At 41.3% G+C, this 25,210-nt stretch overlaps 1 long non-coding RNA gene across 1 annotated transcript; it reads right to left on the reverse strand.

Annotated features, from left to right (window-relative positions):
• Window positions 1–86: 86 nt before the first annotated feature.
• LOC144379778 (uncharacterized) lies at window positions 87–13,118 on the reverse strand. Its single transcript, XR_013443156.1, has 3 exons — window positions 13,017–13,118; window positions 2,043–2,121; window positions 87–241 (listed from the first exon to the last, which is right to left on the reverse strand). It is a non-coding gene; the product is annotated as an uncharacterized LOC144379778 (long non-coding RNA).
• Between the last annotated feature and the right edge of the window lie 12,092 nt (window positions 13,119–25,210).

Raw genomic sequence — 25,210 nt, forward strand, 5'->3', positions numbered from 1 at the left:
CTTGAAAACCAGGGATTGGAGGCAAGGAATGTCTCAGAGTATGTCAAATATTGGCATAAATGGGGAAAATATGAGTAAAGGCAAAGTTATAAAAGTAGGTTTATTTCTTGTTTTTCCATGTCTTCTCTGTGAGCTTCCCAGTACAACAAAGTGAAGGTTAATGCAGTGTGTCCATTGAGTCTTCCCAGAAGCAGATGCCCAGACAGAGCTAGGAATGCAAGATATCAACTGGGGATCATACCTGTGAAAGAGAAAAGAGAAAAGGAAGAAGAGCAGTTAGGGGAGGCTTTCAGACTCTGATATAGGGCTGACACTGTGAAAGTACTAAGGAAGGAAGGAATTAGGCAGGAAAGGCTCCGTCAGCCAATGAGGAGCTGGTGCATAGGGAGCTCCCACAGAGCAGTCTCCCACTGTCCAGAATTACAGGCCCTTGTACAGCAGCTTTGCTTAGTTGTCCACTGGGCAGATCCTCAAGCCACCTGCAGCCAGAAGCTGTTGGCTCCATGCACTCCTTGTAGCAAGTTTTCCCTTGAATGGATGGCGGAGTGGTGCACCATCATGGTTTCTTTCCACTTGTAGGCACTGATTCCCTTCCAGTGTGGCTGCATCGGCCGAAATTTATGACAGCCAACCAGGTCATTACAGCAATGCTGCCAAGTTAAGTTTGCACGAATACTCTTTCCAAATGACTGACCCAATTACTTTCATAAGGAAATTCCTTTGTGAAAAATGTCCACATCTTATCAAGTCAAAAACGTATCAGAAACACTTTTGGAACTCTCTCAGGTCGTGGACTGTTTATCCTTAGATATGCCCCATGCCCCAGACCCCGTTTAAAGCACTAAATGAAAGCGACTTTGTGTTTTAGGAAACAACTAATTCTGAAGAACTCCCTTCTTATTCTGGAAAACTTATCCTCTCCCCGGAGCATCCATAGGACATTTACTCAACCTTGATTCTTCTCACTAATTTTGTCTCCCCACAGAAAAGCAACTTCATTTTTTGTCCTGCTGATTTGTTTTAATCAAATTGCTCAGTGATATAAAACACAAAATAAAGGAAGATGAGTTTTGCTTGTTTACTCTGGGTGTGTTCTGGAACAGTTTGGATGTCTGCCTCCCTCTTCCCCGGTTGGGTTTCCAGGTGCAACACCCATTGTTGTTGGCTCACCAGGGCCCTCACTGGATGGCCCCACACAGGCCAACGCTCTGAGCTGGCCTTGCTCCTAGGCAGTGCAGGGTACGTGATGGTGGTTAAGGCAAACTGACTCAGAACAAAACTCATTTCTCTGGTCAAAACTAAAATCCATGTTATTACATAGTTCTGAGCTAGGAGTGCGATGTTTTCATCTAACAGTTGGAGGATACTGCATTTCCAAATTTAATCTTGAGCCCTAACCTCTTCTCTGAATTCCAAAATCATGTATTCAAACTATTTGCTTGACATTTCCCTTTGATGAATGACTTATAGGAAAAGCCATCTCAGACTTAACATGTCCCAAGCAGAACTCTTGATTTTCTCTCCCCAAATATGCTCTTCCTTCAGTCTTCCCCCACTTGGCAAATACCCCACCCTCTGGTTGCTCTGGCCAAAAACTCTGGACTCACCCTTAACTCCTCTTCTTCCCACCTTGACATCTTATCCAGGAATGGATTGGCTCTCCTCTCCCTAGAGCATTTCTAACCACTCCCCCTATTACAAGCCTAGCCTAGGCCACCATCAGGTCTCACCTGGATTATTTCAGTAGCCACCTAAGTGGTCTCCCTGCAACTTTTGTCTCTTAAGTCTATTTTGCTTTTTACTGTCAGAGTGGTTCTTATTAAGCATAAGAGATATCATCTCATCCCTTTACCAAAACTCTTCAAAGACGTGTCATCTCATTCAGGATAAAATCTAAGGTCCTTACCATGGCCTATGGGCTTTACATGATCTGTCCTCTGACTATTTCTCTGACCACACCTCCTGTCATGGTCTCTTTATCCCCTCTGCTCTGGCCCTAGGACCTCCTTGATCTTCTTTGATTCAGTCAAGCAGACTCTTACCTTGGGGTCTTTGCATGTACTATCCATTCTGTCTGGACTAATGTTCACGTGGCTGTTCTGAGAAGGACAATGGCAGCTTCTGGAAGAGAAGGAAAGGCACAAAGGAGAGTTAGGGGAAGCTTGGGGGGCTTAGAGACGGGAGTGACCTAGAGATTGCACAGACACCCCAGAAAGTGCATTTGGGGCTTGAGTTAATTTTCCCTAAACCTCAAAGCACAGGGGAGCTCTAGCTGGCTGCTGTGCTATCCTAAAAAAGTGGTGAACAAACCTCCCACTCTCTGCCCCTCAAAGGAAATATTTACTGGTAGCTATCATAAAGCAGGTGCTTTACATATGTTATTCCCGTAAATCCCCACAACAATACTATGGGATATATGTGATTATTAGCATCACTGTTGCACATTTAAATGAGGTTAATATGGCTCACATATGGTGAGGTTTCATGTCACACAGCCAGAGAATAAAGATCCAAGATTCAATCACAGGTCGAGCTGACTCTAAAGCTCGTATTTTTTTCTTTATGTCATGTAGGCTCTCGATGAAACAAGATAGATGCTTAATGTGCAACAGACCATTTGCTATAATCCCCACAACTCCCCACATTCCTGCTTCTGATATTCCTTTGGAATATCCTCTCACACTCCCAATTACGTTTTAAATTCTGATTTATATTTCCAGGACTAGCTCAAAGGATCACCTGGCTTTCCTTCACCACCCTTCTTCCCACCTCAAGTAAGAATCAGAGACTCTGTCCTTCTCTCACCCTCACGGTGTGTAGACGTGATTTGTGCCTCTGTCCTGGCATTTCTGTACCCTTATTGTTGTTAGGTGTCTGCAAGTCTAATGCCACCCCATCAATTCTAAGCATCTTCAGGGCAAAGCCATATTTTCATCTTATTTTTACTCTTCGACACATAAGATAGTGCTTTGCTCATGTTAGATGCTCAGATGTTAGTGCAGATGAAGAGAATTGAATGGAAATAATGCTACAAAGTCCTAGTTCGTTAGCCATCAGTAATAATAATGGCTTTCACTGATCACTTACCAGGTGCCAGGAGCTTGCTAATCCTTTACATGATATATCTCAATTCATTCCTCACAATAACCCTATGACCTGGGTAATGTTATTATTCACATTTAACATGGGACAAAATTGAATAACGGAGAAATTAACCAACTTTACTGGTGGCTTCAGAGCTAGGAAATGGCAAGATTTGAACCCGGGCATTGAGATACCCCATGACTAAACTGCAATGCTATCCAAACTTGAATTCTGTGACTTTAGCAACCACCGTGACGATTGCCTCTTTTATTCCAATCTTGTCCACAACCGGCCACATCATACTGTATTGCCTGTGCAGGTACCCATTTGAAGCTGTGTTCCCGGGCAGGATCCAGAAGCCAGAGATTCAGCCTTTTTTTTTTTTTTTAAAGATTTTATTTATCTATCTGACAGAGAGAGACACAGCGAGAGAGGGAACACAAGCAGGGGGAGTGGGAGAGGGAGAAGCAGGCTTCCCGCGGGGTAGGGAGCCCGATGCGGGGCTCGGTCCCAGGACCCTGGGATCATGACCTGAGCCGAAGGCAGACGCTTAACGACTGAGCCACCCAGGCGTCCCCCAGAGATTCATTCTTGTCAGGAGATGAATGTCGTCTGTGTGCAGAGTGGCTGGATGTGCTGCATCCCAAACACATCTCAGAATTTGGAATTCCTACTTGACGTCTTCCCTGCATCCAAGAAATAACTACTGCCAACTAGGAATCAGTCTACCCAAACTTACTCAGTTTGTAAAAGTAAAGAATCATATTTTTTTAATGCTGAAGATGGTAGAGACTCAGGAGACCAGTTAATGTCTTGTAGTGATCATGGCTTGGGCCTGCAATGACCATCAACCCTGACAAAACTGATGGACACAGTGATTAAACCACGGGCATGGAAGCAACCCCGAGGTATGCACTGGCCATGACCTCCCAGCCTTCAAATCACCTACCAGACAATGGACTTTACTGCTGAGACCATGGGGACCCTGACTGAGCTCTTTAAAACTCTGACTTGCAGAGAAAATGAAAATCTTAAAGATCTTCTAAGATAATTGCTAAGAAGTTGACTAAAATTTGAGACTGATTTGAACATTTAAAACTAGCTTTTTTCCACTTGAATATCTATTTTTCCTATGTCTTAAAAAGGAAGGTTACCTTTCTCTTAATAATAAATAATCAGATTTTTAAAACTGTGCAAGATGGATAACTGCTTAACTTGCAAGTGAACATTGATTTCTTCAACTGAATGGATTTCAGTATTGATTCCAGAACATCTTACAAAATTCCTCATAACTTCATCAGTGATGGAGGGGCTGGGGTATTTACTCTCACAATCTTCAAGTTGGTGACAGTGTTGAGCATTTGTCCTTAACAGAGGGAACTAAGTTCCCTCTACTTGGAAGGAATGGATTGGATTTACAAACAGTAGCCTCTACATACACACACTTAAAGGAGAAAATGGGAGGGGGGAAGCCAATGATTTGTTTGTCGTTTGAGATGAAGCAAAAGGGAGGATTGGTATTGTTTAATTTGAGCCAAGTAGCAGAAAGTCTGAATTTAAACGCAGCTCATTTGATTTTATTACCAAGTACACTTGGAAATTATTAGATCTGTCTCTTTTTGCCCAGGCCTGCTGCCCTCTTTTTGGTCATTAGATTATTTGATTTGATACCCACCGCACAAAAAGGTTGTTCCTTCTGCTCTATCAGGGCTGATATGAGGAATGGAGGAGGAAGAAAAAATTGCACAGCTGGTAGTACAGTGAACCCAAAAATATACAGAAATGTACCAGAGGGAATAGTCATCAGCACGAAGTGAACAAGCACCCAGACTATTGATTACATGCTGCTCACAGGACACCAGGCGTTTCTGCCAACTCCTTTCTACTCATACACTGAACTGCAGACAGCATGTTGTACCTTGCATCATCAGTTTTGATGAATAATGCACTGATAAGCACTGCAGCCAGTATTCTGGGGGAGCTGGGAAGCCAGATGTCATCTGGACTGCCAATAGTCTGAACCCCGGGTCTCTGACAGACACGGATAAAAATACGAGGCGCACACTGCAGAGTGGGCCAGGCCACCCTGCAAGACGCTGGTGAATATTACGGCGTTCTGGAAGACGACTGAGAACCAACTTTGTCAGCAGCAGGAGTGAGGGGCCGATGCTGAAATAGCCTTTGTCACTAAGCTGTAATGTTGGCCAGGTGAACTTTGATCTGAGATGGGAAATCTCACACAAGCACACACAAAGAAAGGGCTTTTGAGGGGAAATCATTTTTAAAAGGGGCTTACAGCCACAAGGCTGCAAATGGGCCATTGTGACAAACAGATGGAACGAACTCCCTCCATGATGGCATTCAGAGGGTGGTTATGACAGATTTGAGTGTCACCTTAGTGGGAGGGTGCACACGATCCGACTGGCCCCCCGCGCACTGTATGCTTGAAGCATTCCGGCAGGAGTGCTGCGCAGATCAGATTTTAATTCCATCATTGCAGGTAAATGTTCAAAAGGATCAATTAGACACAAGGTTTCCTCCACTCGGTAACTGCAGACCTACCCCACGTTGTTTTATGAGTGAAACCTGGAGTTGGAGCAACAATTGTCTTTGCTCTATTTAATTCTTCATCGAGACAACAGATTTTTCTGACCCTAAATTCAACAATGGTCTCTGGCTCCATCCTCCACTGCAATCGCCCTTCCTTCTCTGCTCCCATCCAGCCCTTGATCTCTGCCATGCGGGTCTCCTCACTGCAGGCTCCCCCTCTCCCTCTGTCACACTTATCTGGCAGGCTTGCCTCTTCCACGGGTATTCTCAGCCTCTCCAGCCCAAACTGTCAGTGTCAAACACTGATATCCGGCAAATCGACTCTCATAGCTGGAAGGAGGCAACATGAAATCCTCAACGTGGGAGATTTAAGCTAAGAGCACTGCAAAGCTCAAGCTACTATTTGAAACTGTCTCATTTGGGGAAAGATGACTCGTGATAAATAATCACACAACTTGGAGGTTGCCCTCATTCACACACTCTAACCCACAGCACCAGATGGAACCATTTGGGCCGAGAACCAGAGGGAACCCGGGGTTGCCCACTGTCTGGAATGTATAGACAAAAACATACCAGCTCCAGGTGCCATTCCTAAACACCCTTACTAAAACAGACACAACCGTCTCAGTTCTAACAACAGCACAGCAGGCAGAAGTCAGATGACGTCAAAGTCGTTTTTCCCAAAATACTAAAATAGCTGATGGAGTGTAATATAAACAATTTTGTCTATGCAAACATGTAATAGTTAATGAACAAGTATTCCCATATATATAGAACACCATTCTGTGATAGAGTTTCTCTCGATGTGGCACGAAGCTCACCCTATGGAAAGCCCACACTCTCACCTTCTCCTCATTCTTTGCCTGTGCTCTGAGTGGAGGTAGACTCACCTGCACTGGGTTGTTTTGTTTTTTCTTTTTTAACTTGTTATAAAAAAAATTCAAACACAGGGGCACCTGGGTGGCTCAGTTGGTTAAGCAACTGCCTTCGGCTCAGGTCATGATCCCGGAGTCCTGGGATCGAGTCCCACATCGGGCTCCCGGCTCAGCGGGGAGCCTGCTTCTCCCTCTGACCCTCTCCCCTCTCATGCTGTTTCTCTGTCTCTCTCCCTTTCTCTCAAATAAATAAATAAATAAAATCTTTAAAAAAAAAAAAAAAAAAATTCAAACACAGAAGGAGTACAAAGAATTGTGGACTGAACATTCATATACATTTACTAAGTTGTGAAAATGTTAACGTAGGCATATTTGTTTTACCTTTTGGGGGGAGGATTGAAATTATAAAATAAATAGACGTAGTATATCTCACCTGAAAAACTTAGATAAGTACCACTTTCAAAAGAAGACATTTTCTTTCATGGCCCAATAGCATGATCACCTAACAGAATTTGTAACTTCTTAATATCATCTAATGACCAGTCCACATTCAAATTTCCTGTAGTATTCTTCAAAATATCTTTTGTAGCTAGTTGAGTCAACTTGAATCCAATTAAGTAGCATGCACTGTGCTTTCCTTCCCTGCACTATTTAAATAGGTATTCTTTCTCTCTCTCATATTAACTGCATTTAAGTAAATAAACTTCATTAAGTTAAAATGTGCAGATGTAATTTGTTTTAATTAATGACAGTTTTTTAAAACATGATATATTTCTTAATAAAACATAGTCTAAAAAAACTTTGTAGGATAATAATGACTAAAACAAATAGACTTTTGGTGGTTCAGAAAATATGTACACAAATTCTTTGATTCATCTCCTTTCAGGAGGTGAAGGTTAATTCCCTGCCTCTTGAAGTGTGGGTTGGATTTAGTGACACATTTCTAATGAATAGAATCTGGCAAATGGGCTGGGGTGAGCTATTGACAGATCACAGCTTCTATCTTGAACACAGTCTCTCTCTCTCTTTCTCTTTCTCTCACTCCTTCTCTCTCTCTCCTGCCATTTCTTTTTCAGAAACCATGTCCTGTGAACAGCTCTATGGAAATCGCATCATGTATGCCTCAACTCCAGACTTAGACCCTTCTTTGCTGTCATATCATGACTTAGACTCGCCCAAATCCTACAAACTATTCTAACCAATAGAAAGAGAATACTTAGTTTCATAATTTCAAAGGTCAGCTACTGTTACTTCTCTGCTCTCATATCATGGTTCTAGTTGAGAAACAAAAAAGCAGCCCCTGATATTCAGGAACTGGTCTGACACAGCTAAGACTCAGTGTTGTTTGGAGCTGGCCTGGTGTGCACAGCTAGGCCATGTACATTCTTCTGTTACACGCACCAACATCAGACAAAATCACTTAGATGAAAAAAGGCCACTTCATAGTTTCATCTAAACAGACAAAAACAAGGTCACTCTGCCACCCACCAAAAACCAAACACCCCCCTCTATAGGCTAAAGTGAGTGAGTGCTACTTCTTTACCATTATGCTTTGTCCTGGTTTACCTTTCCTGTAGATAATATTAACTGAGATACCCAATTAAAATTATTCCTGCTTTCTGTCCAATCCAGAGGAAACCCCCACTTCCTTAGGCCCCTCCCCTAATCACTCAACCAAACCCCAAATCTTTTAACAGGTTCTTTCTAACACCCTCTGAGATGCTACATCTTTCCACATGGTATGCATTCTCCCTCCCAGCAATGAGTAAACCTAAAATCCAACCACAGGTGTGTTCCTGGCGGTCTCTGGCTGGAAAGCATTGGCACGGCAATAATTATGTTTTTTTCCTTTTCCAGTAGGGACATAGACCTAGGTTATAATTCGAGTTCTACATTAGTTGTATGACTTTGGCTAAGAAACAAATTCTCAGTGCCTCACTTTCTTCATCTTTAAGATGGGACAATATCATAACTAGTCAGGCAGTTATAGGAATTAAAAGGGATAATATCTAGCAATCACTGATTATACCGCCTTGCACATAGAAGATGCTCAATATATGGTTTTCCTTCTTACTTCAGTGAGGATAAAAAAAAATATTTTTACAAAAACCAGGAAATTATTTCAAGCTTTGCTTAAATTTAAAATATCCCAAAGTATCTTATATTTGACACTCATCTAAATAAGTGAAACTAATCTTGAATATAAACACTTATTTACCTTCCCAGGATGAGAAATTATTTCTGCTTGGTGAACTCTGATACCATTTTTTAAAGCTTTGACTTCTGCAAAGGATGGTATATTGGTTAAAATTATTTTAGACTTGAAAGCTTCTTGGGGTTGTTTTAAGGCTGACCTGTGACAACGGATTCATTAAATGAGTCTAATTTTACCAGTGTTTGGGTGTCAGATCAATGTTTTCTCTAGTTAGGCAGTGTCCACACTACGGAGGTTCAAATGAAAGCAGCCTCCCCAGGGAAGTGTATCTTTGCCTCTAAGACCCCCTTCAGGCGCATTTACTGGTGTGTTGACCACAGCCCAGGGGCTGCCACCAGCCTTGCCTACTCCAGAATTCCACCTCATATTTGTGCTGGAGACCATCTAACTTAGGAATGCTAAACTATGCTATCAACGCTTACAACAGACTTACTTGTAAATTCAGAATTTTAATTTTTATTTTATAAGGAGAAGTTTAACTGCTGTTTAAGAAAATAAGCATATATTTTCCTGAGAGACAAACTTCTAGAACATCAAATCATGAAAGGATCAGATTGAAATCAGAATAAGGAAGTTACATGATTCTGATGTTTAACAGCATTGGTTCTGATAGGGGGTTGCAGCTGGCTGTTCGATCGAGAGACAAAAGAACTACTTAGCTGAAGAGTACATCTCGCCTGGGGTGCCCTCGTTAAAGTCGCCCTTCTAACTATCCTCTCTCTGTCCTTCCGTTGCTGGAAAAGCATTACTTCTCTTTGCCACATTTCTTCCTTGTGTAATATAGAAATTTGGAAACAAATGACTAACCAAGAAATTTGGAAGTCTAGCAACATTACACTGTGTTACATTTGTCTTGTTGAATGGTGAGGCTAACCCACAAACCAATATGTCGGAACGAGGTTGCCACGTGAAAGGACTGGATGTCTCTTTTTTATTCATCCTAAGAGGAGTCCAATATGTCACCATAGAAATGAGCACTCAGAAGGAGAGCTCTTGAATGGAGGCTAGAGAATAACTGTGTAAAGCAGGGTTGCTTGGGCCCAGACTACAAGGCCTGGAAAGGCTTGGAGCAACTCTTAGGGGTGGTGGAGGGGACGGAATAAACTTCTTTCTGTGAATGGCTATGAGACAACAGGAAAAAATATATATTGGCCTCTGCCCCCAATAGAGCTCCTGAAACCCTTGTAATTTCCTAAGTGATAAGAACACTAGGAGCATCTTTTGTTCTAATGAGGTGACTCTGGTGGGCTCCTGGATGATGGCTGGTCACCAGAAAGACCAAGCCATGATCAGCACCCCCTCCATCCTCCAGGGAGGGGAGAGATGCTGGAATTGAGCTAATAATTGATCATGCCTTCATAACATACCAATATAGTATGAGGCCCAGAGAGCTTTCAGGTCAGTAAGCACAACCTCGTACTGGGAGGGTGGCATACGCCAACTTCACTGGGAAAGAAGCTTCTGTTCTTGGGACCCTCCCAAACCTTGCCTTATGTATGTCTTCATCTGGCTCTTCATCTATATTCTTTATCATACCCTCTTATAAACTGGTAAATATAAGAAGTGTTACCCTGAGTTCTGTGAGCTGCTCCAGCAAATTAACCAAACCCGAGGAGGCAATCTCTGATGTATAGTCAAGGACGGAAGTTGTGCGTGACCTGGGGACCTACGACTTGAGATTAGCACCTGAAGTCAGATGGGAGCAAAACTATGGGACTGAGCTCTTAACCTCTGGGATCTGACATTATCTCCGGTAGACAGTGTCAGAACTGAGTTAAATTGTAGGATGCCCAGCTGGTGTGGAAATTGCTTCGTGGGGGAAAAAACCCTACACATTTGGTGACCAGAAGTGAAGTATTCTCTGTGAGAGTAAAGGAGATGCACAGGAAGAAACACACAGCAGAGAAGAACTGGGTTTGCCCCTACACACTCAAGAGAAAGATCAGGAGGAAAAACAGGTTTTCTAACACAATGGCACATGCCGTCCAGAAGACGGGGTGGGAGTGAAGCACAGGGCAACCAGCCACAAGACACTAGGGTTGGTCTAAGTTTAGGAGACACAGCCTATTCTCCATGTTGATCTTCTGTTTGACTTATCTCTAAGACGTCGGTGAAGACTCGTTTTAAAAAGTATAGCCTGGGGGCGCCTGGGTGGCTGGCTCGTTGAGCGTCTGCCTTTGGCTCAGGTCATGATCCCAGGGTCCTGGGATCGAGCCCCGCATTGGGCTCCCTGCTCCACGGGAAGCCTGCTTCTCCCTCTCCCACTCCCCTTGCTTGTGTTCCCTCTCTCGCTGTGTCTCTCTCTGTCAAATAAATAAATAAAATCTTAAAAATATATATATATATAGCCTGGGGATATGGGGAAAAATGTTAGAGCAAAGGCACCCATCAAAAACCACTAAGTAATTCAAAGAGAGAAATTAATCTTCATTGAAACAAGGAAATAGTCACAGTGCCAAAACCCAAAATAGGAAATGTCCCTGCCACATACTGTGTCAAAATACAATTTCATTTAAGTAATTAATGACTTAATATAATCACATCCCCAAACGCTATTTGAAAAGAGAGCTATGATCTAGGAGAACCAGGGTACACCCCATAGATGTGTCATGGAACAACAGGAATACCATACTGAAGGAAGAATTATCTTAGCCATCATTTTTATTGTCTACAACCTGGACCCCCATCCACAGGATAGGGTGAGTTAAAACATCATGAGCCAATGTCATGAATGCTCAAAATCAGAGGAGAGACCCGCCACCAGGAAAAGGATATAACTGATTCCCTGAATGGTTATGTGTATGAGAAAATTCAGGCAGAAGTGGTGAATCTCACCTCTTGCTCCCCTGCCCCCTTACCTTTATCCCATCCCAAATCTCTGCCCTCTTTTGAATATTGTATAGCAAATATTAGGCTCCATTAAAATATAAGTCAATTATCAGACAGGAGACACAATGGAACATATGCATAGAAACTGCAAAAAAGAAGGAAGGAACAGAATATAAGCAAAAGGCACACACACACAAAATAACCTCAAACAACAAATCAATCAAGGAGAAGGAAGAGCTAAAATGCCACAGTCTAAATAAAATTAGAGATAGTATTATATCTCTTAATAAAAAAGAAAAAAATAGAGTCAAAGAAAAGCTGTAAGTGTTCAAATAAGAGATTATAAACTAAGAGGAAGAGGGGCGCCTGGGTAACTCAGTCAGTTAAGCGTCCGACCTTGATCTCAGATCAGGTCTTGATCTCAGGGTCGTGCGTGAGTTCAAGCCTGGTGTTGGGCTCCACGCTGAGCTTACTTTAGAAGTAAATAAACAAACTAACTAAGAGAAAGAGATAAACTAAAACTGAGCTGGCAGACAAATAAAAAATAGAAGTGAAAATTAAAAATATACAGAGATGAAAGCTCACTAAAGCAGCAAACATAAAATAAACAGGACTGGAAACTGACAGGAGCAAAATAGACACATTTGTGAAAATAGTGTTACAATGTATTGAAAATGCTACCCTGCAACCTTCCAGGAAGTATCTAGAAAGAAAGGTGTGTTTTTAAGCCCTGTCTTTTAAACTTGGAGTTTCTCAAAAATGCAGAAGAAACGATAGAGCTGGAAGTGTCCGAGTGTTGGATGTCAGGGTAGGTTTGAGATCAGGACACTGACTGAGCCAGCCAGTAGGGAGACTGGTCAGCCTAGAGTGGAAGTCATAAAGTTCCAGAAGGTGAGAGTGTTCTCTGGGAAATCTTTAGCACAAAAAGAAGAGGCATTTGAGCTCTGGCCAGGGAAATACCACGGGGAAGCTAAAGACCAGCAGCTCCACAAACAGAACAGGCCACCAGGTAATACAAACTCTTAGACAGCAAACGTTTTGTCATTTACATCCTCAACACCGATGATAATCATTTAGTTATAATGACAAACATCTGAGGCCCTTAAGAAACATTTTACTGAGTTCAAAATACAGCAGCTACCCAAGAAAAATATTTTTCCATAATTACACCACTAATCTAAACAAAAATTGTTTGCCCACATACATGAGCATGTTCAAACTGTATATATTTTCAAGAAAATTATGAGTAAAATTTTATATTTTCCATTCAGATTATACCATATGGAGTCCTCCACTTAACTATATGAACAATTTTATATCTCTCCTTCCACTGTGACTTTTCCACACTAAACTCTTGGTGTAGGCAAGGTTATTACCTGGCATTTAGACGTGGGGCATTTTGAAGTTGCCTCTAGAGATAAGAATTTCCAGAAACTTGAGACTCTGGAAGCCAGATAACTTACCATCTAGCAGAGAGCAGCAGGAGAAATGGTCTCAAGCCTGCCCTGGAATCTGGAAACCTGTTAAGGAAGGTAATAGAAAGAGGAGCCCACTAGGCAGAGGAAGGCCACTGCTACCCCACAGGGGACATTTCAGTCAAAGTTGCAGCTGCCACTTCAAAAATAACCTTCTAGGCTCTTTTAATTATTCTAATACAAAAAGGGGAACTGAGGAAGTCAGGGCTCAATCAGCAGAAGGAATCTAGAATATCTGAGATAACCACAGAGAGCAAAAGTCCAAAACATAAGAATGTAACACCAAATAATGGCCCTGAGTATTGGTGGAGAAAGGGGATTAAAAAGGGAATTTACCGGGGCCCCTGGGTGGCTCAGTCGTTAAGCGTCTGCCTTCAGCTCAGGTCATGGTCCCAGGGTCCTGGGATCGAGCCCCGCATCGGGCTCCCTGCTCCGCGGGAAGCCTGCTTCTCCCTCTCCCACTCCCCCTGCTTGTGTTGCCTCTCTCGCTGTCTCTCTCTGTCAAATAATAAATAAATAAAAATCTTCAAAAAAAAAAAAAAAGGACATTTACCCACCGAAGTAATATAGCTGATGTGAGGTGATGCATACATGCACACTCACGCTCACACTCACACACACCACATTACAGAGGGTTCACGTGAGCACAAAGACTGTTGCGAGAAGGAAGCCCATTGGTAACATTCCTGAGGTTAAAGCTGGACCAGGAGCTTACACTATCCTGAACACATAACCTCTAACCTTTGTTGCCTGAGGCTTGGCATGGCAATCCTAATGAAATGGATTGTACTCAGGGTCTGGGTGCAGGGTAAAAAGTGGCCTGAATTTTAAAGTTATTCTACAGTCGAAAACTAAGCCATTTGCCATTTTCTTAATAAGATTTTAATGAGCTACAGTTGTAATGTTTGGGTGCAGAAAACTACATTTATCTTAGAAAAGTGATTCTAAAGCGGGAATTTTCTTAAAGGCCGAAAAGGTTCAAGAGGAGATGGATATCGTGGTGGTTCCCTGGTGCCTGGCAGAGGGTAGGCATAAACTGGCTGGACTGATGGCGATAAACTCCAGTCTCTTTAGAAGAATTAGCTGGTGCTGCAGACATAATGTCCAGATGATCTTCCTCCCATGTCTTGCGTGTAGAAGTTTACCAGAAGATAGAGACAGGCAAGAAGCAGATGTTTCACTATATCCCCTTCTAGTCTCTTCGCTCAGATCTGAATAGAAGAGAAACATAAGAGGAAAACCCAAAGCAAGAGAACTTTCTCTTCCTTAAAACAAGAGAGGCAAGAACCATGACCCCTGGGAATGCTTCTCGAACTTTAATACGCATATGAATCTCCTGCAGAACCTATTAGAATGTAGGTTCTGATTCCGGAAGTTGTAGGTAGAGCCTGAGATTCTGCATTTCAAACTCCCTGGGATCAAAATTCACTCAACAGCTTACTTAATTAAGAAGACAGAAGTTTCAAGGCTGAATTTGGAGAATGTGTGTTATTAAATTCCTAATCCAAAAGAAGACAAAGAAATTATAGCTGTCATCTGATCTATAAATTATGTCAGTTGGACAGTATGTCCTCAAAGATCTTCGGGGGTCCCGCTAACTTAACAATGGGTTATCTGGAAATGCTAGCTAATTTGGATGATACAATCATACTTGTCCAGTCTCCACAGGACAGTAAACAATGGCTCAGTGTCCTTTTTTTTTTTAATTCACACAATATTTATTGAAAACCCTCTATGTCTTAAGCCAAAGATGCAACTGGAATCAAGACACATTTCTTTTCTTTTTTTTTTTTAAGATTTATTTATTTATTTGAGAGAGAGAGGGAGAGAGTGAGCACTCGCACGTGTGAATGCTGGGAGGAGGGGCAGAGAATCTCAAGCAGGCTCCACGCTCAGTACAGAGTCTGAGTCAGGGCTCAATCCCATGACCCTGAGATCATGACCCGAGCCGAAATCAAGAGTCGGATGCTTAACTGACTGACCCACCCAGGCCCTCCAAGACAGACACATTTCTTTATGCAGAGGGCCTTAGAAGGAATGGGAGAAAACAGCAGTCTCTCTCTGAAGCCAGAGACAGGCTCCGTGGCCTCAGGGGCATGGAGAAGTCTCAAAGTGAGGGTAGGTGGGCATGAGCCGTCCCTGGCCACCCGGCAGGAGCCTGGGAGAGAAAAAGGGGCCAGACCTAAACTTTCCCCGAGAGTCTGGGTTTAGGAACAGATTATGACTTCTCCATATTTCACACCCACTACTTTATCCCCAAACTGTAAGTAAAACCTTGTTAAATGTACAGCATGATATCTGTAAATGCTATACTGTGCATACGTGGGGTAGGGCCTGTGCAAACATGGTGGAGAAAAAACAGCGGTCCTCCCCTGAGGATGCGCTAAGGATGGCAAGTGTAGCTGCCACCAATAAATTGAAGAGTCGTTCATGTATCCACGGTCTCATGAAGGAACACCGAGTAAGAGGTACCTGCGTGGCAGTGCGGAGAAGGGTGGGGTACAAGCATCTGGAATCCGCTCTCAGAGAACATGTCAAGCAGCATCTAGGACACTCCTTTGCACCTGACAGCCGGTCTCGTTCAGATTACTGCATGCGCCTCATGCCCGGGGCATGGATTCTCCAGCTTGACCCTCACAGCTGATCCGATTTCCCTTATTCCCGAGCTCTTCCGTGGATTCAGAGTATATACTTAAATAATATCTTTTGAGTCCTTCAGCAATTAAAGTTCACACATCAGGAGATCTAGGATTTACCGAAAGGGTGCGTTGTCGTTTCCCTTTATTCGTCCGTCCGTCTCTGTCCTGTTGCCCCCGCAGCATTCCCATCTGCATCTGCAGTGCAGAGTGGGAGCACTATGTCATCCTCGGGGACAGTCCTTCTCGGCCATGTGCACCGGGGCAGCAATCACCCCGCCAGGACTTGTTGGAAACAGCAGGATGTCATGGCCTGGGTGGCTCAGTTGGTTAAGCCTTCGGCTCAGGTCATGATCCTGGAGTCCCAGGATCGAGTCCCGCATCGGGCTCCCTGCTCAGCAGGGAGTCTGCTTCTCCCTCTGACCCTCCCCCCTTTCATGTGCTCTCTCTCTCTCTGTCTCATTCTTGCTCTCTCAAATAAATAAATAAATAAATAAAACCTTTAAAAAAAAATAAAATAAATAAAAATTTTTTAAAAAAGGAGTTTTTCAAAAGGCTCTTTCAGGGCGTGAAGGCTCCTTCCATGCCCTCCTTTCTATTTTTCTCTCCAGAATTACTTCTATCAATAAACTATAGTGTCTCCAAAAGGTGCCATGCATTCCAGAAGTAGAATTTTCAAGTGAGAATACTGTTTATAGAATAGTTTTGAAAACTGAATTTGAGTCTATGGATAACTGCAATGGGCCCTATCGACTCCGAATTTTGCTGTCCAACAGTTTAGGAAAAGGCATGGAATTTAATGTGAGCGTATTATAGAGATCAGTTAGAAGCTTCGTTAATTTCGAAATATTAGATCCTCTTAAATAATGAGCTCCCTTAGTGAAGATGAAACATTATGCTTAAGCATATCTTGAAATAATATAACTATTGTATAGAAGAAGGAAACCAAATATAAAACAATTTTCAATGAACAGGTTACAGATTTCACAGCAAATGTACTTTGTGGAGGTCCCATACATGTGCATTGATTTTTAAAAAAATTATCAACATAACCAATCAGCAAAAACAGCATATATTAGAAATCATCTATTGTTAGGCTCTCTGAAGTTACTAACAGGTCCCAAATTGTACTCCTGAAAAATGGGGAAGTGACTTTCCCCGGCCACTCATGTGTGGAGTCCCCAAGAGCAGTGGCCCCTGCTTCACTAGCAGCTCTTTCAGGAGGAAAATATTGGTCAAGACAAGAGAGACCCCTCAAGACTATGTTTCAACAGCTATAGTTCAGCCCTGAGGGCAGCATGGAATAAGTTTGAGGGAGGGAAAGGAGAAAGTTTGTCTAATTCAGTCCTATACTACTAATAAAAAACAAACACAAAAGCAGAATTAGGGAGACAGCTAGCAGTTTGTGCCAACTTATTTTATAAGGGTATTTGAGAAAACTTGTTATATAATTCTCTAATATTTTGTACAGGATAGGATGTCATGGCCTGGGTGGCTCAGTTGGTTAAGCCTTCGGCTCAGGTCATGATCCTGGGACTCCACAGGACAGTAAACAATGGGACTCCAGGATCATGACCTGAGCCTATCTCTATCTTCTTCCCCAAAGGTAACATTCTCCTGACTTGTAATACCATAGATTAGTTGTGCCTAATTTTTAACTTTATGTAAATGAAATGATATAGTATGTAACTTTTTGTGTCTGACTTCTTTCATTCATTATTTATGAGATTTATTCATGGCATTGCATATAGCAATAGTTTATTAATTTTCATTGCTGTGAGGAATTCCATTCTGTGAAGATACTAGAATGTATCCATTCCACTGATGATAGACAATTGAGTTGTTACCGGTTTTGAATGGTTATGAACTGTTATGAATAAAACTGCTATGAACATTCATACATATATACTTATGTACATACACACACACACACATCTTTTGGTGAGTATATGTATGTATTTCTGATGGAGTGGAATTGCTAAGTCACAGAGGTATGTTCTAAAGATTTTTCCTGTAATTGTTTGGAAGAATTTACTGATAAAACCATCTTGTCCTTATATTTTTGTGTGTGTGTGAAAAAATGTTTTTTGTATTTTTTATAGCTTTAATAGGTATAGGACTTTTTGGCTTTTCTATTTCTTCTTATATAAAGTGTATTGAGTTGTATTTCTCAAAAGGATTTGTCCATATTACCTGAATCTTAAAATTCATAGGTTTAAATTGTTCTTAATATATTTTTATTATCTTTTTAATGTCTGAAGGATCTGGAGTAATATCTGCATTGTCAATGTGATATTCTGTGTTTATCCTCCTTTTTTTTTTCCTTTTGATTAGTCTTACTAATCAAACTCCCTAATTCAGGGCATGAAGTATGAATTTATTAGTCTTTCAAGCACCCAACTTTTTGCTTCTTTGATTTTCTCTGTATATTTGTTTTCTGTCTGTCACCTTTATCCTCTCTGTATTATTTTTTGTGCTTTATTTGCCAATCTTTTCTAAACTTCTTGAGATAAGTGCTCAGATCATTAATATGTAATCTTTTCTTCTTTCTATAACATGCATTTGAGACTAAAAATTTCTCTCATCTGTAGCTTTAGCTATAATCCACAGTTTTAAAATATCATATTTTTATTATCAAGTTAAAAATATTTTTAATTTCCACTTTAAGCACTTCCTTATGAATTATACAAGAGACTTTCTTAATTTCCAAACAATTGGAAATGTTATTGTTGAAGCAACTTTATTGAGTTATACTTGATATACAAAAGAAATGGTCATACTTAATGTAAACAATTTAATTTGTTGGATATATGCATCCACCTGTAACATCATCACCACAGTCAAGGTTATAAACACATCCATCACCTCCAGAAGTTTCCTCCTGCCCTTTGTTTTTTGTTTTTATGGTAGAACACTTAACATAAGATCTACGCTCTTACCGAGTATTTGTGTACAACACTGAATTGTTAACTCTGGAATTTATTCTGTATGTTTTCAAACCTTTCAACTGAATTGCAGTTTGCTTTATGGCCCAACATATGTTTCATTTTGGGATATGTCCTACATGCACTTAAAAGAATGTATATTCTGGGGTTGCTTTGAGCAATGTTCTATGTAAGTCAATCAGGTTAAAAGCATTATTGTGTTATGTTATGCAAACTCTCTACATCCTCACTAAGTTTTCTTTATGCTTACTCTCAGTTATTAAAAGAAATGTGTTTGAATCTATCGCTATGACTATGGACATGTCAGTTTCTCCATTTAATTCTGTCAGATGGGCTTTGCATAGTTTGAGGCTTTGCTATCTGGTGCATACAGATTTGCAACTCTCATTTCTTCATGGTGAATTAACCCTCTGAGCATGAAGTTGCCCTCGGACTTTTAGCTTAAAGTCCACTTTGTCTCATATGAGTAGAGCCACTCCGGCTTTTTATTCTTTGTGGTTAACACTGGCACATTGTTACAAGCCCAGTTATTTTAAAGTCCATGTCCTGTGTTTCCATTATCTGACTCACCTATCAGTCTCTACTTTGCTTGTTGTTTTGGCTTTCTGCAACTGGGTGTTTTCTCCTGGTATTTTCCTCCCTGGTAATTTGTTGTTGTTGTTGAATACCAGACACTGTGCATGAGAGTTTAGAGCTCTGAATGATGTTGTCCTCCTGGAGAGATAATTTATTTTTGCTTCTGGCAAGCAGTAAGAATAAGGGTCGTCTACACTAACCCAAGTTTGGATGGAATTGAATTGAAGCTGAATTTCCATTTTTGTGACAGCTGGTATTTGTCCATCTCTACTGATCGAGTGTAGACTTCAGGGGTCTCAACTGAAAAACAGGCATGTTTCCTAGGTCCTGCTTTCTTGATGGACCCTGAATTTTAATTTGTTTCTCCAGGACCACAAGACCATTCAGAATTAACTGGGCTTCCCCATCCTCTTAGAAGACGGCTTCTTCTTGCCTTTTCTACCTCTTAGTGGATGCTTATAAATTAGCAAATTTATAGGACTTTGACTCCTGAAATTTTGGCTGCCCTCGTAACCCTAAACTCCAATATTCACCTCTCCACATTGTAAAACTGCCAAAAACTCTGTTCCATTTCTCAGCTTTCAAGCCTATCCACCTATGGATTAATATATGCATTGAGGGGAAATGTGGCACAAGATATTGGGATAATGTCGATGCGCTTCCTTCTCCCTGAATTCCTGGCTTCTTGAGTATTCACTGTCTGAGTAGCTTGCCCTAATGCTAACATTAACTCCAATCCTCCATTTCAGAGGCATATGGTCTCTAACCAGGGATTCCTACAGCTTCTTCCAGCTTTCCTCCTTGTACTCAGGAGGAGAGTTATTTTAACACAAGTAGTCTGTCATAACCAGAGGTAGAAATGTCACTCACATGCTTCTGAAATAACATTCCCTTAGAAAATTCCAATCTCTCTTAACTGTGCTAAGGTGAATGGAAAATACAAAAGGATTGTTTTGGGGGTTTTTTTCCCCAAAAGTATTGCAGAATATTCCCAAGTCTGACCAAGGTGATGAAAAATTTGTTTCAAGTGAGAAAACCCTGAAAGGAAAGAAGCTCTTACGGGAAACTTGAGTGTGAATGTTACAGCCATCCCTTTCCATCTAGAGATTGTCCTTCTAGAACATAATGAGAATTATAGAACATATGCTAGCACGAAATGCTTCTAACTGTACAAGTATCACTGCTGAGGACTGAAAAAGGTGATGCTGTGATAATCCACTCCAGGAGGACCTCACACATTAGATCGGACGTGATTGGGAGGTAGGCAGATTTGGCATTGTGAAGGTGCTAGACAATAATACTTTGCACCAAAGAAAAAACTTTCGTGATCTCAAGGTTGGTTCTTCAATTTACCCTCGTCCAGGATTTGCCTCTACCTGGAATACTCTTTTCACATCAACATGACTGTGGAATCTATCTGCCCTGTTGCAAGTTCCCACTCAAATATAAATGCTCAAGATTCTTGGCTCCTCCGAACACCTAATTCACATGTCCTATAGTGCTTCTATGGAATTTCCATCTCTCTTGCTAACATTGTATTTATGAATACAATGAATGTCTTCTCCCACTCAGAATTAAATCTCATTCCCGGCAGAGACTGAAATGTTTTCATTGTTTCCCCTGAAGTACTTTGTATTTGTAAATAGTTGTTGGCAAAATAATTACATTTAGAAGCTTAGCTTTAATGAAGAGCTATATAGCATTCAATGTAAATCAAAGTGCAAGAAAATTCTTTCCACTTGTAGTTGTAGATAGTGCAATATACCAAAATCTGAAAGATATATAATAATAATTAAGGTAAAGTATAATCACACTACAATAGTGGTGTGTGTGTGCACATGTGTGTATGGGTCTGTATGTATGTGTGTGTGTTTGTGTGTGTTGGTGGAAATGTTATCTTTTCCAGCTAACAATGGACAGCCAATTGTTGATCATTAATTCCAACAAATTCATGCTTCACTTGTAATTAGTTATGTTTATTTGGGTAACAACAATTCAAATAAAATCAACAAACATCTTGCTTGAGTTCCTACAATGCAAAACACTGTGTTGTGCATTCTGAGAACCACAAAGAAGTATAATATGTTAACCCTGCCCTCTATAGGGAACATTCTGAGAAGTTAAGACAGTAATACACTAAAAATGAAAAATATCGATAAAAGAATTTAAAAAATCAAATTGAAGGGATGTCACCGAGCAATACATGATTAATTGCCTAATGAATTATAGAGGCAATCATTGCACTAGGAATTGGATGCAGTGTGAGTGCTTCCCAGGGTGGCGGTGGACAGGGCTGCCACTGGCAGAAGAACGTATGTGTTCTGCACAAAAAGCCCTGGGGCTGGGGGCAGGGGGTGGGAGTGGGGCAGCTGAAATGCAACCCCACTTCCACTCCAGCCCTCTCCCCAGATAAAGCCTCTCAGATAAGCTAGGACGGACCTTTTTATAATTCACATAGAGATACCATATATGCCAGGAGAGTGAGGAATTTTATGAAAGATGTAAGATTTGAACAAGGTCTTGGAGAACTAGTGCCATTTGCTATAATTACAGCAGGTGAAAAGTAAGTTAAGGAGCCACTAGTGCGGGGAGAGTAAAGTGTTTGCAGGGGGGTCGTATTTGCAGATAAGGAAACATGTGGGGAAGATATTATGTGAATGTATGTATACATGAATAACCTTGTACTTTAGGCTAAAGAGTACAGGATTTATTTTCTAGATATTTAGAGCCAGTAAATGTTTTGAACAGGTTATAAGTGGTTGCTTTTTTAGTAATGTTTGTCTAATGCAATATATTAAATGACAGACAAGAGCCAGGGCATCTCCTTGGGACGCCATTGTAATTGTCCAGGCATGATGTGATGAGGGTCTGGTCTAAGGTGATGGCCAATGTCATCGAAAGAAAAATGTAAAAGAAATGCACAAATAAAAGCAAGATAATTGAAATACTAAGAGAATTGGGGAACTCTGGAAGAGAAGGAGTTTTATTTTATAATAAAGATATTTTAGTTATTAAAAGCAATATTTCTTTTTAAAATAAGTTTAATATTCCTTTTCCAATCTTGCGTTAATGTATTCAGTGGTTTTTCTTAACAGAATTTCACCAGCCTCAAAAAGTTCTTCAAAAGATCATCTTTAAGATTTTACTTAAATCTTGAGATGAAAGTAATGAGGTTGTACAGTGTTGTAAGATGGCTAGAAGCATGTCCTCTGGGACTAGTCTTCCTGAGTTCCTTCAGCATTCAGGAGTTCTATCACCTTGGGCATGTTACCCAGTTTCTCAGTACCTCAATTTCATCATCTGCAAAATGGGAGCAGGAGTAGGATCACGTGGCAGTGTCATGAGGAATGAGACAGCACCTGGCACGCAGTGTTGGCTGTTGTTCAGGTCATTCTTTTCCTTATTATTTCTTGTGTTTCCTGGGCCATGTCAGTCTGGGGCTAAGAAAAGGGTCCTAACGGCCACAAAACAGCATTTCTCTGACTTCATCACCAACCTGCTTTGCAGGAATTTCAAGCTGCCTTCTTACGCTGCCAAATGATTCTGGAAATCACGGAGGAATGTCTCATTGGGCTATCAGGATGTCTGGTCTTGTCCCTTTTTTAAAGGCTAATAATGGCAGCATCTCCACAGTCTTCACCACCGCCCACCAGAAGCTTTGTCATCCTTGCTGCCTAATGTACACAGCAATGCTTCCAATAGCCGATTTTGAGGGCTCCAAAAACACCCCATGGACATACATACCATGATCAGTGCCCCCACTGCCTACCCCACCTGGACTACTATCTCCAGCACGGCCACTTCCAGGGCAGCATGAAGCCATCCACCCCTGGCCCCTGATATCAATGCCGCTTACACCTTGTGTTCTTACTATCCCTCAGAGCTAGAGAAATTGCTCATTTTATTTTTACTTGGTCTGCTTTTTTCAGGTGCCTCACCCTAAGGACTCAAGTTTAAGTCCTATAATTAGCCTACTAGACGCTCCACTTGACAAGCACCGTGCCATACTTAGAATCTCCCCTCCAACTTGAAGTTTACCTTTTGCCCTTGAACCTCCTTCGGAGGGGTCTTTCCGAAGAGGTTACTTGATCCCAGAGGGTAATAGCCTGACTTCTAAAGCCTCTACCTCCAGGGGCATGTCAAAATCTTGGTAAATGCAACATGGGCTCAAACTGGGACTCCTTATCTACTTGGCTTAAAAAAAAAAAAAAAAGCCAAGCCACATAGAAAGACCACTTTTCTGAAAAGGATCAAATTCATAAAAATAAATATTAATGTGAAGAGGTATGTTTTTCTATAACAGAAAGCTAAGCAATGAACAGAAAAAAAAAAAAATGTGAAAGCATTAGAGAAATAAAAGTAGTCAACGTGATGCAATTTCAATCCCCTGACAATGACTGATAGATCACAGCAATGGAGTCAGATGGATGTTTGTCTCTGAGTGCATTACAAAAATGTTCCCTCACACAGCTTGTGGAGCAATCAACAGGACCAGGGGCTATTCTGGACTTAGTCCAAGGAAATGAAAGTAGGTGAAATGAATACTGTAACATGGAAGCTAATAAACCCCTAGGGGAAAGTTATAATATCACCAGATTGGAACACACTTCTGAGAATATTTGTGAATGGTAATAGAAGTATAAAAATATTGGAAATGTGGAATGAGTTAAAAAAAAGTTGATTGGAATCAACTGTTGTGCACTATAATGGAAAGGTATACAGTGCTAAGAACGTATGACATTTGCTATCCTGAAATTCAATTCTAATAACAGAAGTCAATGTAGTCTCATAAAAATGTAGTAATGGAAATCAAAAACAATTTCCTTATTTAAAAATACTATCAGCTTTGATATGGGATTAGATTCTGGAGATTAAAAAGAATGAAAGAAGTCGCAAGCAAGCTTCAAAATGTATTTAAAACATAGTTTCAAAGGAAGCTGTACAGAATTGCAGAAAGAGCAGTGATTTGGGAACCTGACTGGCCCGAATTCATGATGCTCGGCAAGTCACTTCTCTCTTTCCCTCTTCTACACAAAGGGTGTAGGAATACCGACTTTAAAGGAGCTCTTGTTCATGGAGGAAAGTCAGAGCAGTCATGTGAAAGCACCCCTGGGGGGGCGGTTGGATTGCTCAGATGGTTAAGCATCTGCCTTAGGCTCAGGTCATGATCTCCAGGTCCTGGGATTGAGCCCCACGTCCGGCTCCCAGCTCAGCAGGGAGTCTGCTTCTCCCTCTCCCTCTGCCTCTCCCCCTGCTTGTTCTGTCTCTCTCTCTCTCTTAAATAATCTTAAAAAAAAAAAAAAAGGAAGAAAGAAAGAAAGAAAAAGAAAACATCCCCAGGGTGTGTGGCATTGGATAGTTGCTCAGTAAACATCACCTCCACTCCCTTCATCCCCCTTCATCCCCCTTCATTTCCAAGGCAACAGTGTACCAGTCATTAGCTCTCCTTTCTCATTTTTTTCTTTCTTCTACCAAGATAGTCGTATCCTCATTTCCAGGCCAACTCTTTTAAGTCTGATGGGCCAGTGGGAAAGATGTAAGAGTAGAAATGGCCTTGAGAGATCTTGAGAGATAAAACATGTGGATGAACCACGTTGTAGGAAGTGCTTTTCACCAGCTGGTGAACACTGACCCAGATGAGGGTAGCTCTGAAATATGAAATAACGTTGGCAGATCAGCAGAGAATTGACTTTTTTCTTCAGTGCATAATGGAGACAATGCAGACATTAGATGGGTAAAACCAAATAATTTTAAGTCTCTTTCAAGCTCTTTCTTCTGATTCTAGCCAGACTGACATGTTTGTACTAAACTGCCTTCCAAGGAACAAGGTTGGCGATGCATGGTCTCCTCAGATCTGTACCCCCTAAAAGTAGGCAGTGCACCCTTGAGTACACAGAGGTGCCAAACAGAACTTGTTCTCAAAAGTGACCAAAATGTGCACTTTTAATATGAGAGCTGTGTCCAAGTTTACAAAAGAATGTACACTCTGAAATCAAGAGAAATATATCTGCTATTTTGGCCAAGC

This window comes from Halichoerus grypus, chromosome 13 (genome assembly GCF_964656455.1).
Source record: "Halichoerus grypus chromosome 13, mHalGry1.hap1.1, whole genome shotgun sequence".
Classification (NCBI taxonomy): domain Eukaryota; kingdom Metazoa; phylum Chordata; class Mammalia; order Carnivora; family Phocidae; genus Halichoerus; species Halichoerus grypus.